This window comes from Ascaphus truei, chromosome 4 (assembly GCF_040206685.1).
Source record: "Ascaphus truei isolate aAscTru1 chromosome 4, aAscTru1.hap1, whole genome shotgun sequence".
Classification (NCBI taxonomy): domain Eukaryota; kingdom Metazoa; phylum Chordata; class Amphibia; order Anura; family Ascaphidae; genus Ascaphus; species Ascaphus truei.
The window spans coordinates 295,181,706-295,199,668 of NC_134486.1; positions in this window are offsets into that span (position 1 = coordinate 295,181,706).

Here is a 17,963-nt window from a genome sequence, read left to right on the forward strand (position 1 = left end):
CACTGGGGTATACTCCAATTAGATCCATCCATTAAGATGTTTGCTAATAGCCTTTCTATTAGTCTGTTTGTATCAGATGAACAGTGTGGTATAGCTAGACCTAAAGGTTTTTCCTTTGCCATCACTGCAACGTTTGTGCAATTATGCAGTCCTCCCCCAGTTTTGCTTCTACAGTCACATATAGAATTTTTTGCATCAAGTCATTCATTAATTGCGATACAAAATTTGTAGGTTAACTTCTGACCTGTGGCTGTGGAAAGCAATATGTGGGGAGGACTATAAGGTCTTTATAACAATGCATCCAAGAGCATGTGAGGTTTATTAAGAAAGGTGACCAAAACCCCCCGGTGTCCAAGCATGTCTGTGTCCACAGGCTGGATTAACTAAACTGACATGCAAAGGCATCGAGCTGGTCCTACCTATGACCAGAGGTGGCAATAGGGTCAATAAGCTTGACCATAGGGAAATGTTTTGGATTTTTACTTTACAAACCAGAATTCCCAGGGGACTTAACTCAGACTTGGATCTGAGCAATTTTTTTTATAAGTTATTGAATATGTTATTTGTTATTATTCATATCCCTTTCCCCTTTCCCTTCCTCCCCCGTTCTTTTTCATTCCCCTCCTTTCCTTATCCCTCCCCTTTTTTTCATTTGATTCATTTTTTTCTGAATATATTAGGTTTCTTTTGAACACATTAATATTAATATTGATGATAATGGATCTAATTTGTGTTTTTATATGTATATTTATTTATTTCCCTATGGTCTAATGCTCTGTCATAAATGAAATTGATTATTAATTATGTATTTAGTGCATTCTACAGGTGGACAATGTGACTGTTAGAGTTATAAGTATAGGGGATGTATATTTTCTTATTCCTTAGAAATTAATATATTGGAAATCTTAATCTGCCTCCTATACAATTGTCCACCTGATTGTTGCACAATTAATACAGAGGATATTCATGACAACAATTGTACAAAGTTATTATCTCCCTTTATATCTATCTTTATATATACTATTGGTGGGCTTTTGTGTGTTAAGGCAATTGTTCTATGAAGTTATGCCTTTTTTCTAACGTTAAGGTTTTTATTGGGTCGTCAAACATTTGATCTTGCCACATTGCAGCCAGTATATCGCAATCCTAATGAAGAAAAGGCTGTGTGGATGGATGTAGCAGATCTTGGGCCTCATGCAGAGAGCATCGTTATTTCAAAACTCGCCATTTTTTGTTCAATTTCCCTCAGAAAACGGCATAAAATGGCGAGTTGCGAAAAACGCGCCATTTTTTTATTTCTATGTTTAAAACTCGCCTCGCGGCTGGCGAGAACCTCCATCGCGCCATTTTTAAAACTCTCCGAATGCAGAGAGGTGCGAACGGCAAGTAGCGGCTGTTCGCGCCAAAAAAGGCGCGATTCTCGCATTTTTGCCGCGCCACGAAAATATGGCAAGATGGCGCTCGCCGCCTATAGTAAAGGGGAAAAAAAAGGCGCGAATTTGTTTTTACACGTTTCTGAAGCGCGCATCTCGCCAATTTAAACTCGCCACACGCATCCATGTTAAACATAGCAGAATTCGCACTTTTCTGCATATGGAGAATAAAACTCTCCAAAAAAGCTACTTTTTATGAAATTCGCCATTTTTAAAATTCTATGCTCTCTGCATGAGGCCCATAGTCTTTTAGTCTAAATGTTTGTGTTAATAAAGTTGTTGAATGAAAAAAATATATATTTAATGTTTTTTTAAAGATTTTGTATCCCACATGATGACGTGATTTGCCAGCTTTGCTCGGGAACGGGGACTAACTTTGAAAGGACATTGAGAAAGCGCAGTCTGCTCGAAACATGTTGGTCTTACTGCTGTTGATCCAATAAACTTTTATTTTTTTTAAGTCGCCCTCTTGCTCATCATGTACTTGGGGTGTGTAGCGTTTTTTTTGTTTTGTTTTTTCATTTGTCTCCGGTTGCATTGAGTAATTCAGTAATAATAATTACTTTAATGCTTTCTGCTGTGAAGTGCTATGTGCATGGATAGCGCTATATAAATAAAGACATGCATACAATATTCAAAGCCAGTACTGAAGATACCCATTAACATCTTCCTGGGACCTCGTGGACCCGGTGTGTTCGTGACGGAGTAACGGGTGAAGTTCCTGACTAATTGAGACCCTGGCTTGTTTTTATTTCTACATTGTGAGTGGCCGTAATCTGAGCATTGAGCCTATATTAAAATCATTTACAGAATTACGCTATGAGAGACGCACTGTTTTCTTGTGTTGCAATAAATATATATATATATATATATATATATATATATATATATGTATATTCCCCATTGATTGCTATCCCAAAGGGAGAGGCGCAGGGATTCACTTTTTGTTTTGCACATTTGTATGGCCAATTCCTTCACTAGCTGCATGCTCCTTATATGGAGAAGCACAGTGATTATATATTTATCTCACAGTAAATTCCTCAACATTTCTGTGAGATTCTGCTGCCAGACTAATAGCGCATCGGATTAACACAGCAGTGGTCCCTTCAGTCCCATTCCGTTTGAATGGGACTACAGGGACCCCTGCTATGTTAATCCGATGGGCCATTAGTCTGGCTGCAGAAATCTCACAGAAATTTTGCAGTTTATTGGGAGATTGCCCCAGATTTTCCAAGGCAAGTGTTCTAATACTGGTGACTGCATCTGTAGCTGTTGCACCTTACCTTGTGTTTGCAGTGTTTTATATCCAAGTGTGAGATGTAGAGAGGAACATTAGTAGGCAGAATGAATCTTTCTGCAGTTTTTTATAAATCCACAGGGTGGCAGCAGCGTTCAGTGTTTCTTGATGTCTGTGCTAGCAAAGTTGCTAGTAGGGTAAGCCTATGTGCCATATAAGGCTGCGTCCATAGAAGGACAAGCAGTGCTGAGCCGTGCGGACGCTCCGCGCTGAGCCCCTGCATCCTCAATGAGGATGCCTCGAGAGGGGGCTCACACGAGCGTCCGCAGGCGTGCTGAGGCTTTGGAATTTTCAGACGACAGCCAAGCTGTTTTTCAGCGCGCTGTCGGCTGAAAACATCCAATCAGCCTGAAGCAGCGTCAACGTCATGGCGCCGTGATGTCGGCGCCGCGACGTTGACGTCAGTGCGTCGCGGGCGATTGGCCCAGCGACGTCACTGCCCCGCCTCCAACACCTTCCCCCGGCTCCCTTCGCGCACGCTGGCTCGCCTGCAAGTCCATGGAATCGCGCTGACTTCAGCAGGCGAGCCTCAGCGTCAGTGCGCCTCCGCTCTGCTGAACCCTCTATGGCCCCGGCCTAAGGCTGCGTCCCCGCTAGCGCTGAGCGGGTGGCGCTTGGCGAGGTGACTTGCATGTATATATATATAATATATACACAAGTCCCTGCTCGCGCGATGTGCGTGCACACATGCTCTTCAAGCATGAGCGCGCTCAGCGCCAGCGGGGACAAAGCCTAAGGAGCTGGTGTAGTGGATCCACGGGAGATACAACATTGCAGAGGAGTTGTTGACACATGGTCCATGCTATTGTATCTGTTGTGCATCAGCTGTTTGAACACTGACTTGTTTGAAAAGACACTTCCTGTGCTTCCTTGCTGTTGGCCGCTCACGGCTGTTCGTGGCATGTGATGTCACACAAGCCAAGTGCAGGGCCAATGTCAACCTGCCAATGCCACACACTGGCCAGCATCACCACTTATAGAAGTACTGTAGGTGTGCTAATTTACATCTCTGCCATGGTGGGAACTGATACTGGTGACAGCCAGGCAAACAGCTATTGTTGCATTGTCTTTTTAAAGTGCTATAGTACAGGTAGTGTTGGCAGGGGCTGTATATTTCTGAGGAATCAGACATTTATTCATCTTGACAAAAGGGAACCTTTCAATGCTACAATAGGACAGTTTCGTCTGGTGGTCGGTTATAATTGCACCAGCTGCACTAAACACTCTGACAACACACAACTCTGTCTTTGTAAAGTGCTGCCAAAGTGCCAAATGCCAACAATACTGACAAAGCAGTAACTGTTTTAGGACCTACCAACCTTATACAAGCCAAGCAAGCACTATGATGACTTGCCAACCTAGATGTTACGTAATGGTGACTGCTGGCCTGCCTGCAGACCATGCCAGGCGGCAATAAATTCAACCCTTGATATAATGTTGTGGAACTGCCTGGCATAGCATGGCTGTTTGGGTGCTTGCTTGTTGGGTTCCCATTACATGGTTAAATTGGTCGGTCCAAAAAATAAAAATAACAATGCTCATTCATGAGGCATATTTGACTATTTTGGTTTAGCAATGGCAGTGAGATAAACAATGATGCTGATTTGATGAATGACAGGGTTTGCATTAGTGATGGTGGCTGCACACAAGCAACTGACAGCAGTGACAGTGGCAAGTCAGTCTTGGGCCAATTATGCAGGCACAAAGTTTAACAGTGTGTTTGGTGGCTCTGAGAGAAAATCACTGTCCAAACAAATAGGCAATAGCCTGCAAATCGTCTTTGCTACATGCTTTGTGTAATGCAGATCTATCTGCCAACACAACATGTTCCCTGGTATAAAACATGGCATCCTTCTAAATTTAGTCTGTACCAGTGTAGCCTGCTCCTTAGGGAAAAGGTAGGATTCTACCCTGCCCCATCTGGGGGTGGGGTAAAGACTAGCCCGAGGGCCTCAATCTCCTGGGGGCCTAGTCAAGGGAATGCCACATCTCCTGCGTGGGAGGACTATGGAAAGGAATATGAAGTGTGAGCCGGTCTGCTAATAAATCCGGTTGTACCATTCCTGGTCTGGGACTGGAATGACTTCCAAGGTTCCTGTGGGGGTGAGTCTGTGCCTCTGGCAGAGCCCTGCAGGATGGAGGCGCAGCACCATCTTAAAAGCCTGTCCTGTTGTCTACTCCCCATACCAACGCAGAGACTCGGACCTCCTGGAAGCAACAGGTGAGCACCAAAGCACCAAGACACTATCAATAACAACAGATCATCCCTTAAGGAGGGGGATAGGGGTGTTACATTATATTATGAAATGATTCTAATGTAATAATCTTCTGTGAGATCTATAATTGCTCATATTTTCATGAAAATGTAGTGATTTGTCTGCAAGATATGGCAAAAAATAAGTGGTCTCTTCTGAACACTGTGTGTCTGTGTATAAAGTCTATCTAATTTATCTATCAAAGGTACGATAAGATATATAGATATTTATCTCTAAAATGTAAGAGCGCAAAAAACCTATGGCATAATAAACGCATTTATTTGTTTGTACAGAACAAACGTTTTAAACTTGCTCACTGACAATTTTTTCAGAGTCCGTAAGATATTTAGGCGTAAAGGTTGTCCACCCTGGGTTCCGCCGTAGTAGTAGAACAGTAGATTCCTCCTGCTGTGGTGGACATTTGCTGACATATTGTCGTCAGGGATACCCTCCAAAAGAAGCTTGAAGTCGGAGAATGATCACATCACCACTCTTTCGACTTTAACAGATCACCCAAACTTGCCTCGCTCACCCTTCGCGTTTCGTATGATCTCCCACTTCTTCAGGGGTAAAGAGTGGATAGGTTGTCCTCTCCTTTGCCCACCATTAAATATCCAAAACTCTTGCTATGGTAACTGTGCGTGTCTATAAAGAAAAAAAGGTTTTCGTGACACCTTTGCTATATACTGTATGTAGCCCCTGTAAGAAATAGTGGACTACATATCTTTCTCCTACTGACATAAGTCCTGTTAAGGGCAGGCGCCAGTAGTAATCATGGGTTTTTCCCCCTTCAAGCCCTGCCTTGATTGATAGAGGTAGGCCCCTGACTCTGTTGCAGGCCTGAGACAGAGGGTAGGTCCTGCTGACATCATGAGGGGTGGGGCTGACAAAAGTTAGTACTGCCTGTTCCTGTGAGTGACAAGTAGTTCTGTCCTGGGAACAGAAGGAGTGAGAGCTAGTCTAGTGCTGGAGCTGAGAGGGTACTGTCCTGAGAGTTTGGAGTGTGCGTAGAGCTGAACCAGCTGTAGTGGACCAATGCCCCTCACCCTGTTGAGGGGGTGATGGGGAGAATCTACCCCCACCCAGAGGATACCCTCTGAGGTGGGCATTGGGGTATTGAGGCCCCCCACAGACCATCCTGCTGGGGTGCATTCCTGGAGGAAAGGAGATTAGAGGACAAGATCCTGTCCATACATTTGGGAGTACTGCTGTCAAGTGTGCTGCTATATGAACTGCTGTGTGAGAGATAAGAGACAATAAAGACATTGCTGTTTTATCAAAGGACTTGTGTATGACACTGGAATCTCTCGCCCTGGGACCAGGGCTTTCTCTGGGAAGATTCCAACCTACCCCCTAGGTTTCGCCAGAGAATGGAGGCACTGCACCACCACTAAAGATGAAGACAATTACCCCAGAAGCCTGGCCCTGTTGTCCCCAATATCACCGCGGGAGACTCAGGCCCTCCTGTTTCAAGCAGGTACGCACCACCAATACACCCGTAGCCAGCCCTCACTGCACCCTAGGGGTACAATCTGTGTCCCGGGGGGGGGGGGGACAGGGATATGGGCTACATGTTCAAAAGGACCAGGATCCAGTACTGGGTAACCGCAGAACAGAATACAAGTTAAATGAGATGTTATTAAATTAAACATCTACCAGTTTTTCTTGGGAACTCAAGTATGTCTACCAGGGGAATTTGTAATATCTAATATGTAAACAGAACAAGCTTATAAATTACATAAATGTTCCACAGATATGCAACTGCCCAAACATTAATGATTTAAAGTGCATAACTGAAATATGAGCAGTGGGACAGTGAATTTAAGTTAAATGTATAAAAATAGTCATAATTAATTTGACATTAAAATATATTGCAGTATGTAGTTAACAATCAAAATTTCTCAAGAACATGAATATCAAGGGAACGTATAAGTGATGAAATGTCAGCTCTCATATAAATGATAATATTAAGAGCTGACAATTTGTAAAATATTCCTTTATTGTATAAAAGCCGCTACATTCAAACCATGTTGGGATGGGGTGGTCAGAGAGTGGATCCAGTAACTTTCCTTTCGTCTTAGACGTAGGAAAGTTTCACCAACTCTTATTTGGCTAAATGTTGAAAAAGCTCGAATTTGTACCCACAATCTCTTCTATATTCCCCCCTCTTTTCCTCAACACCAGCATCTTCTTCACATTGCAATAGCATCTAACAAGCTCTAGCTTAATTTCTACCAGCATCAGCATTTCCAAGGAGTCCTTGATATTTCTAAGCATGTACAGTATTCCTTTCCTATGTTTAAAGAAATATTTATAGGGTATTTAAAATAAAGAAATTAATATTGAAATGAATGATGTAATCAAAAAAATAGTAGCTATTAAAGCTGCTTAATAAGAGGCAAGACTTTTTTTTTTTTAGGTAGTCTAAGGATTTATTTACTATGTCAGTAATGATAAAATACCCATGTGTGCACATTGATGTACTGTAGGAAGACTTACTGTTTATGGCACAAGGGAAAACCACAGAACTGTGGGTGCGACAGCCCTGGTGCCAGAGAATTATATATGTGGGGGTCCAATTCGGAAGCAAGGACCCCTACTGCAAGACCAAGGCTGCACTGTCTCTGGAGACGCGGTTCCAGAGACAGTCTATCTTGCTACATCTGTACCTTTCAATTACACTTTATTAAAACAGAAAATTAAGCGCAAGAACCTTACACTCTCCTGTCTCCTGAAATTAAATTGATAAAATATATATACTTTCCAGCCCCTACATTGAGACGTAGCTTCAAATGTTCAGACTATCCAGAAAGTCTGTAGAAAAAGTATCCAATGTGGTAAATCCGGGCGCAAAAAAACTGGGTATATTAAATGGGTATAAAACAAGAAACAAAAAAGTCCAGAGCAACATCCAGTGTGACAAATATACACGGTGAAATACCTATATATCTCTTGAAAAAGGGTAATTTAGTTAACCCTTTGGCCAAAGCGTATAAGCCTGCGAGCCACTTTCAAAGCATGACCATAATTTCGCAGGTCCTAACACTAACTGATTAAAATCCTTATTTACCCCTATAATTAGGGGAAGGATGGTCCTGGCATTGAACCTGTCGCAACCAGCTGCATGAAAAGAAAACCTGCTTACTTGTACAGTTGGGAGGGGTGAGCTTTAAACCCTGGGTGGGAGGAGCCACTAACCTCCAAAACAGCTGAGACCAGCTGGACAAAGTAAACAAACACACAGATACCCAGCAAGCAATTTGTGTAACTGTGAATTTCCCGTGTTTGTGTGTGTGTCTCTCTCTGTGTGGTTGACTGTGTGTGTGACGCTATGTGACTGTGTGTCTGTGACTGTATAGCATTGGGAAAGGTTGTGCCAGCGACATTATTATTGAGGGAGGGGGCCCACCTATGCTACAGAGAGTTCGGTGTGAGGCCAGCATCGGAAGTGGTTCACCAGGCGGCTGATCAGGGAAGTTGCGCTCAACGTCTTGTGTCCTAAGCATGCATGCGGCTCAGGGCGGTCCCGCACTATTAGTATGCGGCACCAGCCGCACTGTTAGTGAGCATGCGGATGGGATAATGTATATGGGCTTCTGCGCATGCGCAACCTCCTCTTCTGTACATGCACTGCCTAACACCTCCGTTTGGCTTAGAAGGCTGAATGATGCGCGTGTGACCATCAGTAGTGTGATGTCACTTTCGTCACGGATTTTTGTTACAAAACGAGATGTTTCCCATCAAAACTCTGTAGGTGCCGGCAAAGAAGTTTCACTTCAAAAATCTATAAGAAAGATCGGAAACTTCTACATCTAGCAAATATCAAAATGAGAATGTACTGTACACGTGATATATTACGTAGACATAACATTAGCATTAAAATGATTAAAATACACTGTTATTGTAGGTTAAAATAGATAACATGGTTGATCACTAGCACGTATTACATTCTAGGTCAGATATTAATATCATAGTATACACAAAATATATTCTTCGCATCATGCTGATGAGGATCATTGCATCGTGGGGCAAGAATTGGTGCCTCTGTTGGATAATGGTGAATGTTCATCACGGGAAATCTAAGAAACACACCGATTTTGTATTTTTATTTAATTGTGTATTGTTTTTTTAGGATGCCCATTGACTGGCAATGTGTCTATCTATGACACTTTCAGGATATAGATAAACACATTGACAATCAATGCATTATTTAGCAAATGTTTGTTTTAATTAAATTGTCATGTATTTTTTTTTTTTTTTTTTTTTAAGGTTGACCATTCCTTGCCACATTATGGGCATGGTTTACCACAGTCACAATCAATGGGTTTATTGGCTACTGTGTAATGTATTGTACGTTACTTCTGTAATTTTATTGTGTTTTTCATTTGTTTTGCTAACAAATGGGCAAACATTCTATTAGCCATTTTTGGCTACTAGTGCCTTTGCCCATTTGTATGTGTGGGGATGGAGGTAGAGGGGGTGGGGAATGGGGCTAGTTGTCCCAGGGAGGGTGGTTTGCCTCCTGAGTGGGAAGCAGGCATGGATAACCCCTTAATAACAATAGCGGCTACTCACCATTAAGGGGTTAGTGGCCAGTACAGTAGTTAGTTTGTTAATTGTAATGTTGCTGCCTGCAGAGAACAGAGATGAGGATGGAGGTGGCCTTTATCCTGGCAGAGATAAGTACACCTTAAATTTACTATATGATGGCTGAGTACTGTTTTATTTTTAATGGCCAAATGCCCAAATCTGGATAATAGGGATTTTGATCATTACTGTACTGTATGTGTTGGGGGGGGGGGAGAGGAGGTGGGTAGTAGGGTGCCCATTCATTACTACTGGGGTTATCTTTGCTCCCATTGAGGGCATAGGTAACTACGCTGTCAATCAATAGGTGTATTGAATAGTATTGCTTGTTGTATTGTATTTTTATGTTTATTGTGGGATAGGGGGGGTGGGTTAGGGCGGGCAACTACCCCCTTCACCCACCACCTCTAGCCCCAACAAACCAGTTACTCTGGTATAACCCCTTCATTACTTTTTAGCGGCTAGCCGCTAAGGTAATGAAGCTGTTTTTATTTTATTTTAATGACGCAGTTTTGAAGCCGGGGATCTCCAGAGCTGTATCACATTAATTTCAGCCCCTGGGACCGCCTGCTTCCTGAGTTACAGTCAATGCGGTTCAACACCGGAGATCCCCTGACAATACTGTGTTATTAAAATAAAAAAAAAATCAATACATTCGCCAGTAAGAGCTGTGCAGGTAGATGCAGCTCTCTGTGCAGCTTTTACTGACTGCATGCAGATCGCATGGGCAGAACTTTGAAAAAGACAGAGATAAAGGCACTACTATCCAGAGCGCTATGGCATTTTCTGACTTGTATCTGACTTGTGATAACTCTTTCTGAATAACGTAATAACACATACATTAGACCATGAGATAGGTCATGCCAAACTTTCAATTTGGTAGTGATTTTTTTTAGGTTACTAGAATAGGCCTGATAGTGTCTCACAACATTTTAAGATCAAACACAACTTTGATTTTACAGGCTTATTGTATAGATGCAGCCTTTGGGTTTCTGATCAGCCCCACAGATGCTCCCTAAGCAGTCCGTTCAATCTCTGCTGGAACATTTGTGCCCATCCGTGGCGTGTACTGTCCTACGCTGGCATTTAAACTTGCCGGCTTAATGGCAAATCACGCGTGAAATTTGAATGCATGCGGCGCCAGCGGGGAGGCCCTGCAGGACCCGCGAGGCAAGAGCACCCTAACGCAGGGCTCATCAGTATATGGAAATTGATCACATACCAATAAATATAAGAGGGAGAAATAGAACTCAAACCTTGTCACCAGGGCCGTAAACAGATTTTCTGGGGCACGGGAGTTACGACTGGGGCCGACACCTCCCCCCCCCCCATCTCAGCAGTCTCACACCTCACGAGCCCCCACAATTTCGCTCCTCTTCCCATGTATTTCTCTCCCCTCCGTCTCACTCATTCTCTTCCTCACTCACCCACTCTCCTCTCACTTTCTTCCCCCTCCATCAATTACCCCACTCTCACACAATCTTCCCTCCTCACACTCATTCCCTCCTCACCCGACACAGACAATTCTCCCCACAAAATACATATAAAAGAACTCTCCCACCCCCAAAATACATATAAAAAAAGTCCCAAATACATATACACCACACCCCCAAAATACATATTTTAAAAAAACACTCCCCAAATAAAGTACATAAAAAAAAAACCAAATACATATTTTAAAGAAACGTCAAAATATATGTAAAAGAACCCCCCAGCTCAGCTTGCTTCTGCCGCATGTCGACGTCAGAGAGGCCCGGCGCGCACTTTCTTCACAAGGTCAGCGGGGGACAGACTGAGGGAGGCCCGCAGCTGGGGCAGAACCGGGGCCCGGCAGCGAGAGGTCTGGCAGCGGGGCCCAACTTGCAGCACCTTCCGGCCAGGCCCCCTGCAGCCACAGGGCCTGGAACACCTGTCTTGGCTCTCCCCCCCCTGTCAGCGGCCATGCATGTCATAGAAAGAAACCTTTTGGATCTATAAACTTAAGACTAGAGGTCCAAAAGGTTTAGATATTTATATAGATCTCAACTGTTTTCAGTGGACTAAATATGTGTAGATTGCCCATAATGTTTTGGTACTGATATGTTTAATTCCTTCTCACCCCCCCCTCCACCCCCTCCCCCTTTTACATATCCCTGAAAGATATTACATTATGATACATGTAGAATATATTCTGTGTATACTATGATATTCACATCTGACCTAGAATGTAAAACATGATAGTGATCAAGCATGTTGTTATCGATTTGGTACCTACAATAACAGTTTATTTTAACCATGTTAATGCTAATGTGCTGTCTAGGTAATATATCATGTGTACATTCACATTTTGATATATGTAAAAGTTTCCATCTTTCTTTTTTCTTATAGATTTCTTTTATATGTTTGTTGTAAGTCATACATTTTGATATATATATATATATATACACACAAAAAGGAAAAGTCGCTAACACTATATTAATAGAAAAGGCTAACCCAGGACCCAAAAATAAATATAATATTGATGTTTAAAGATTAACTTAAGCAAACCAATAATAATATAGTAAAAATCCTGGGGGTGCTAAGGGATAAAAAATAATATGAAAACACGCAAAAAAGACCGACAATAAGCCTGCAATAACTAAATCAAAAAAGAAAACAAAAAACCTGGAACCATGAGTCAGCAGTGAAAATGCGTCAAAGATTTTAATAAGAAGCAGTGAAACACTAACATAAAAACATACATAAACTAATGGTAACCTAACAAAAAATAACAAGGCAAGAAACGATATGAGTATATATCAACACATGCCAAGAAAAAACCTGAACTAATGAGCCAAAAACATCTCAGTAAATATCCAATAAATAAATGGAAAGATACAAATCAGCCAAAAAAGAACAGACACCCCTTAATAATCCTAACTACCAGAAAATAAGAAAGAAGAAAAGCTAAATACTAAACTCCTAAACTAATATTCAAAGCACGAAAAACTGGTAGAAACAGAAGAAAAATATAAATTACAATAAACTTATATACTAAAAAAGTAGTTGTCAGGGTTCTGCTCGCCACAAACCAGGGTCGGACCGCGTGGCTGAGGTAGGGTTGTAAAAGCACCGACCTTAGACCGCGCAGGCTGATCCGGATTGCGCAGTTCGTAGTCATACGTAGCAGGATCAGGATAGGAGAAGACAGCATCGTCGTTGTACAAGCCAGGGTCAGGACAGGAGACATCAGGATAAACATTGTTCAAGCAAGAGTTCGGCAACAGGTAGTCAGGAGAGCCCCGCTTCAGCTTAAGAGCGCGGGGTTGGCCTCTGCGCGAGCGACGACCATGGCCCATGGTACTGGTCATAGGAGATGGTAGGCAGACCAGAGTAGCACACCGCTTTGCTGCACGGGTGAACCAGTGCTACAGCGCAAGAGTCCTGAGCGGGCTGGCGAATCCTCCGTTACAGCGCAGGAACCAGGACACGGCCTCTCTAGATTAGGGAAAGAGTAGGCCCCAGGAACCAGGAAGCTGAAGATACACAGGGAAACCTCCGCTACAGTGCAGGAAATCAGGAGATTGAAGGACGTAGGGGAATCCTCCGTTACAACGCAGGAACCAGGACACGGCCTCTCTAGATTAGGGAAAGAGTAGACCCCAGGAACCAGGGAGCTGCTACAGTGCAGGAAAGCAGGAAGCTGAAGATGTAGGGGATACCTTTGCTTCAGTGCAGGAACCCAGGAAGCTGAAGACGTAGGGGATACCTTTGCTTCAGTGCAGGAACCCAGGAAGCTGAAGACGTAGGGGATACCTTTGCTTCAGTGCAGGAAACCAGGAAGCTGAAGACGTAGGGAATACCTTTGCTTCAGCACAGGAGAAAGGAAGCTGAAGGACGCAGGGCGAAACCTCCGCTTCAGCACAGGAGAACAAGCGAGAGCTTGTGGCAGAACAGAAAGACATCCGGAAAGGACTATGCTCGGCCGGGAGCATTGTGGGAAAGCAGTACTTAAAGGCCAGCGGGCCAATCCCCGGAGGGGGTGTGAAGGCACTGCTCCAACGAGTGAACACAAGGCTATGCCGCAGTGATAGGCTGCACAGCTGCAGTAGATACCAGAGGGAGTGTGTATTGCTTTGGTGAGTAAATCCAGGCTGCAGCAAACATCAGGAGAGGTGCTCCAGGACTGCACTTGTCTGCAAGGTAAGGCAACCAGTAAACCGAGGAGCGGATTCCTTACAGTACCCCCCCCCCCCCTTCACGCGAGACCTCCGGGCGAACATGACCAATCATAGAGTTGGGGAACCAGGAATTATTCCTGAACCGTCTAGGATTGGGGGTAGAGTCATGGTCACTCCTCTGTTTACCCCCCCCCCAGTGAGAACTGCGGCCGGACAGGCCCATCCATGGGTCTCGGGGACACTGAGTTGTTCCTAAAGTTTTTTTAGGTGGATAGGGGATCCGTAAACGAGCAGTTCCTTGGTGAGTACTGTTCTAGGATATGAGAGTGGTGGAAGAGGCATCATTAGTACGTGGCTCGCCCCGTGAAAAGGCTTGGGAATCCAGAGCTGTGAAGAACCAGGGGTTTCCGGAGCAGAAATGGCAGAAGAACCCCCACTGGAAGCCCAGTCTTTAGTAACTCTTTGATAAAGCGCCTCCACGGCGGGAAACGCGTCAGAGTTTTAATCTTGTGTGTTTGTTTTTGTTTTTTGGCCATTATGCCCAATAAATAATCTTTAAACATAATTTTTTTTGCCCCAGTCTTTAATTTAATTTTTGGCAGTGCTCCGCTTTTTTCTTTTTTTCTCTATCCTGCTCAAGTGGTGTTGCAGCACGCCCCGGCACCAATCTCTGCAGATCAGCTGATGCTATCAGAGGATTTCCTCCAGGAGCTGCAGAGAGGATCTGGTCTTGGAACCTGTGTGCGGTCTACACCCTTATCCTTCACCTGCCTCAGGACGGACTACAGCTGACGGGGACAAGCGGCCATGGCCCTGGATTGCTCCCCGTTTCTCCTACATTGACCACCACCCCCCAGACTCCGTTGGATGTGACATCGCGGCATCTCCATCGTGCACCCGGTAAGGCGGCGGGAGACTCTGCTTGCAGAGGTCTCTACTACCAACAGCCAGTCCTGTTAACCGGGGAGCCAGTACCGCAGTCCCAAAGTGAGGAGTTTTGTTTTTATCATCTCGGGGGGTGGGGACCATCGGTTATGCAGGCTGTTATCCTGACATCTTACAGGTGAAGCGGGTGTTTCATAGACCCACACATCACATCTGGTTCATTACGGGACACTCAATACTTTATTTATTTATCTCTATGCCGGTTCATATGATTCTTTGAACACACAGCACTTGCCATATTTGCAGCTTCCACGTGGGGATTTTCCCCGTTTTTCTACCAGTCTTTAGTAAAGGAACCAGACTTTAGGATAAGCGGTCTTGATAGTTGATTGAATACACCAGGAGGAACTTCGGGACAGAAAAAGTCCTGGCTGACCACTGCATGTTGGAATTTGCGCGGGACTTTTCCTCCAGAAGTCTCCCAGGTAATGGTTAATGAGGGTATAGGCTGGGTGGAAGCATCTCCCGGTATTGGTATGGAAGGTGACAAGGCAAGCAGTAAACCAGGCATAGAGACCGAAATCTTGGGATACATACAGAGTATTTCCAACTGAGAGGAAATAACAGGGGCAACCAATTTTCTGAGGGAAAAAAACATGGTTTAGCAGGGGCAGAGAAGCAAACAATAGTGGAGCTCTCAAATACTGGAAAATCCTCAGTGGGAGATAGTATTGTCAGGGAATCAGGAATAGGCCTTGGGATTTTCCTATCAGGAGCTTGAGAAAAAGGCAGAGCCAGGGTAGTGGCGGGAGGGAAGCTAACATCAGAAGCTGAAGTCTGTACCTCAGTGACAGGGACCTGAGAGACAACAAGCGGCAAGTGGGAACCCTGGAAACTCTTAATGACAGACACCTTAGGAGCACAGGGAGTCATATCTGAAACTGCAAGAGCCCTAACCACAGGGGTACTTAACCTGACAAAAACATGAATAGGTGTGTTTTCTAGTGCAAAATTTCTGATCACAGGACTCCTAACCGGTAGTGAGGGTGTCTGGGTTTGATTAGTGAAAAAATCAGATGTATTGATAATTGATTTAGAATCAATTACTGAGGTTCTAGATTTGCTGGACATGTGAGAAAAAATACCCTTTAAGACAGGAGCTTTAATTTCTTCCCAGAGTAACCCAATGGTTGCTGGGGCAAATTTAGACACAGTACTGAGGGACTGAGTTTCAGCAAAGGCAGGACAGCTAAATAGCTCAGATTTAAACCCCAGGACTTGTAATATAGGCATGATGGTCTCAGACAGTACAAAGGGAGTGACCCCAGATATGCTGATCTCTGGAGGATTAACCTGGAGAGAGAAATCAGGGAGACCCTCAGCCAGAATAACCATCGTAGGAAGAGATTCAGAATCTGAAGGAGAATCACTACCTCTCAGAGTCTCAAAACCAGTAAGACACAATTCAGCGAAAGGGAAAACAGTGTGTAGGCTTCTTACTAGTCTATATGAAAAAGCGTCACTTTTGAGAGAAAACCGTGTGTCAGCAAACATTCCTGGGAACACAACATGAACCCCAGGAGGGACATACAGACTACTGTATGCTTTTAACCCTAAGCTTAAAGAAGAGGAGAACTCAAACAGTACATGGGGGTTAAACATAACTGTACTGGTCTCTGAAGTAGGTATTTGATAAGGAATGTCTGGGAAACCAGAAATGACTGCAGATTCCATAATGTGGGAACTATGCGCTGAAGCAGGGATCACCGCTCTCTGGGCGACAGGCTGGTTCAGTGAAATACCTGGGAGAAGGAACTCTGCGACCAAGCTTAGGGAAAAACCTGACTCCTTAATACATTTAGCAGGAACCAGAACTTTAGCCGAAGTCTCCGGAGGCGAAACTGCGGAAACTTGAGCTGAAGCAGGGGATTTATAGCAAAGAATTTCTACAGACTCTGTAAGGTTAGGGGAATCCTTCAATGCAACCTCTGCTGTCTGACTTGGGGACTCATTCTCTGAGGCTAAAACGAAGGCATTAACTTGGAGACAGCAAGAATTTACAGGGGTTAATGCAGACAGTGCCTGAGAGTAGAACATAGGGAGTCTTCTCTCTGAATTGGGGGAGACAAGGGATTTCTCCTCTGGAGCTAGGGGCATGACCATGGCTGGCAGAGAACAGGGAATTATCAAAGGAGACTCAGAGCTGCCCCACAGGGGTTAATACAGAAATGACCCAGGGAACAGAACTTAGGAATTCAAACTTAGAATGTGGAGGTAAAAGGGATTCCCTCTCTGATGGAGAAAGCTCCCAGGACTGACAAGCAGGGGTTAAAGCTGGAAAACCCTCAAGGGCTAGAGTGAGGGATTCAGAGTTAGAAATAGAGGGACTAAGGGACTTATTCTCAGATACTAGAACCTTAGTGTTGGTTAGAGAAACATACGTATACTCCAGAGGAGCCTCACAGACCTGATCGACAGGGGTTAATGTAGACATATCATTGGTGTCAGGGACCCCGGGCATACAATCAGGGCTAGGGACCGTGGCAGTTACTACGTTGGGGAACGGTGATAGTGGTTCAGTCTGGTCATTTCCTGGAGAGGAAGATACGTCCCCAGATTTACCGACAGGACTGGCAGCACAGGGAGATAGCCAAGCGACAGCGTAGTTGGCGAGGAGAGGGTCCTGTTCCTTTATGCAAATGTCCAATGTTATGGAAAGAACATGGAGCGTCTTTTGGGCGTGAGCCAACATGAAGAGAGGGTCCTCTCGTCCTATGTAAATGCCCAAAGACAAGGCCAGGGTAGAGAGTGCCTTTTGGGCGTCGGCCAGTTCCAAAGGGTACACGTTATCCCAGGTCAAAGGGGAATCCGGAAAGCAAATACAAGCGGCCAGAGACTGTTTTAAGTCCTGGAGGCAGTAAACCTTCATCATGAGATCATTATGGCATTTACTTTGCAGAGGAGTTAAACCTTTAAACACAATCTGATCTTCAATCAGGGGTAGCATTTGCACAGATATGGATTTTCAAACTGGGACTGGTCTACAGGCCGGGACAGGCTTTCAGACAGAAACTTACCAACCCTCACCACAGGGCGGTCTGAGTTTGTGGGGCCGAGCATACTGTCAGGGTTCTGCTCGCCACAAACCAGGGTCGGACCGCGTGGCTGAGGTAGGGTTGTAAAAGCACCGACCTTAGACCGCGCAGGCTGATCCGGATTGCGCAGTTCGTAGTCATACGTAGCAGGATCAGGATAGGAGAAGACAGCATCGTCGTTGTACAAGCCAGGGTCAGGACAGGAGACATCAGGATAAACATTGTTCAAGCAAGAGTTCGGCAACAGGTAGTCAGGAGAGCCCCGCTTCAGC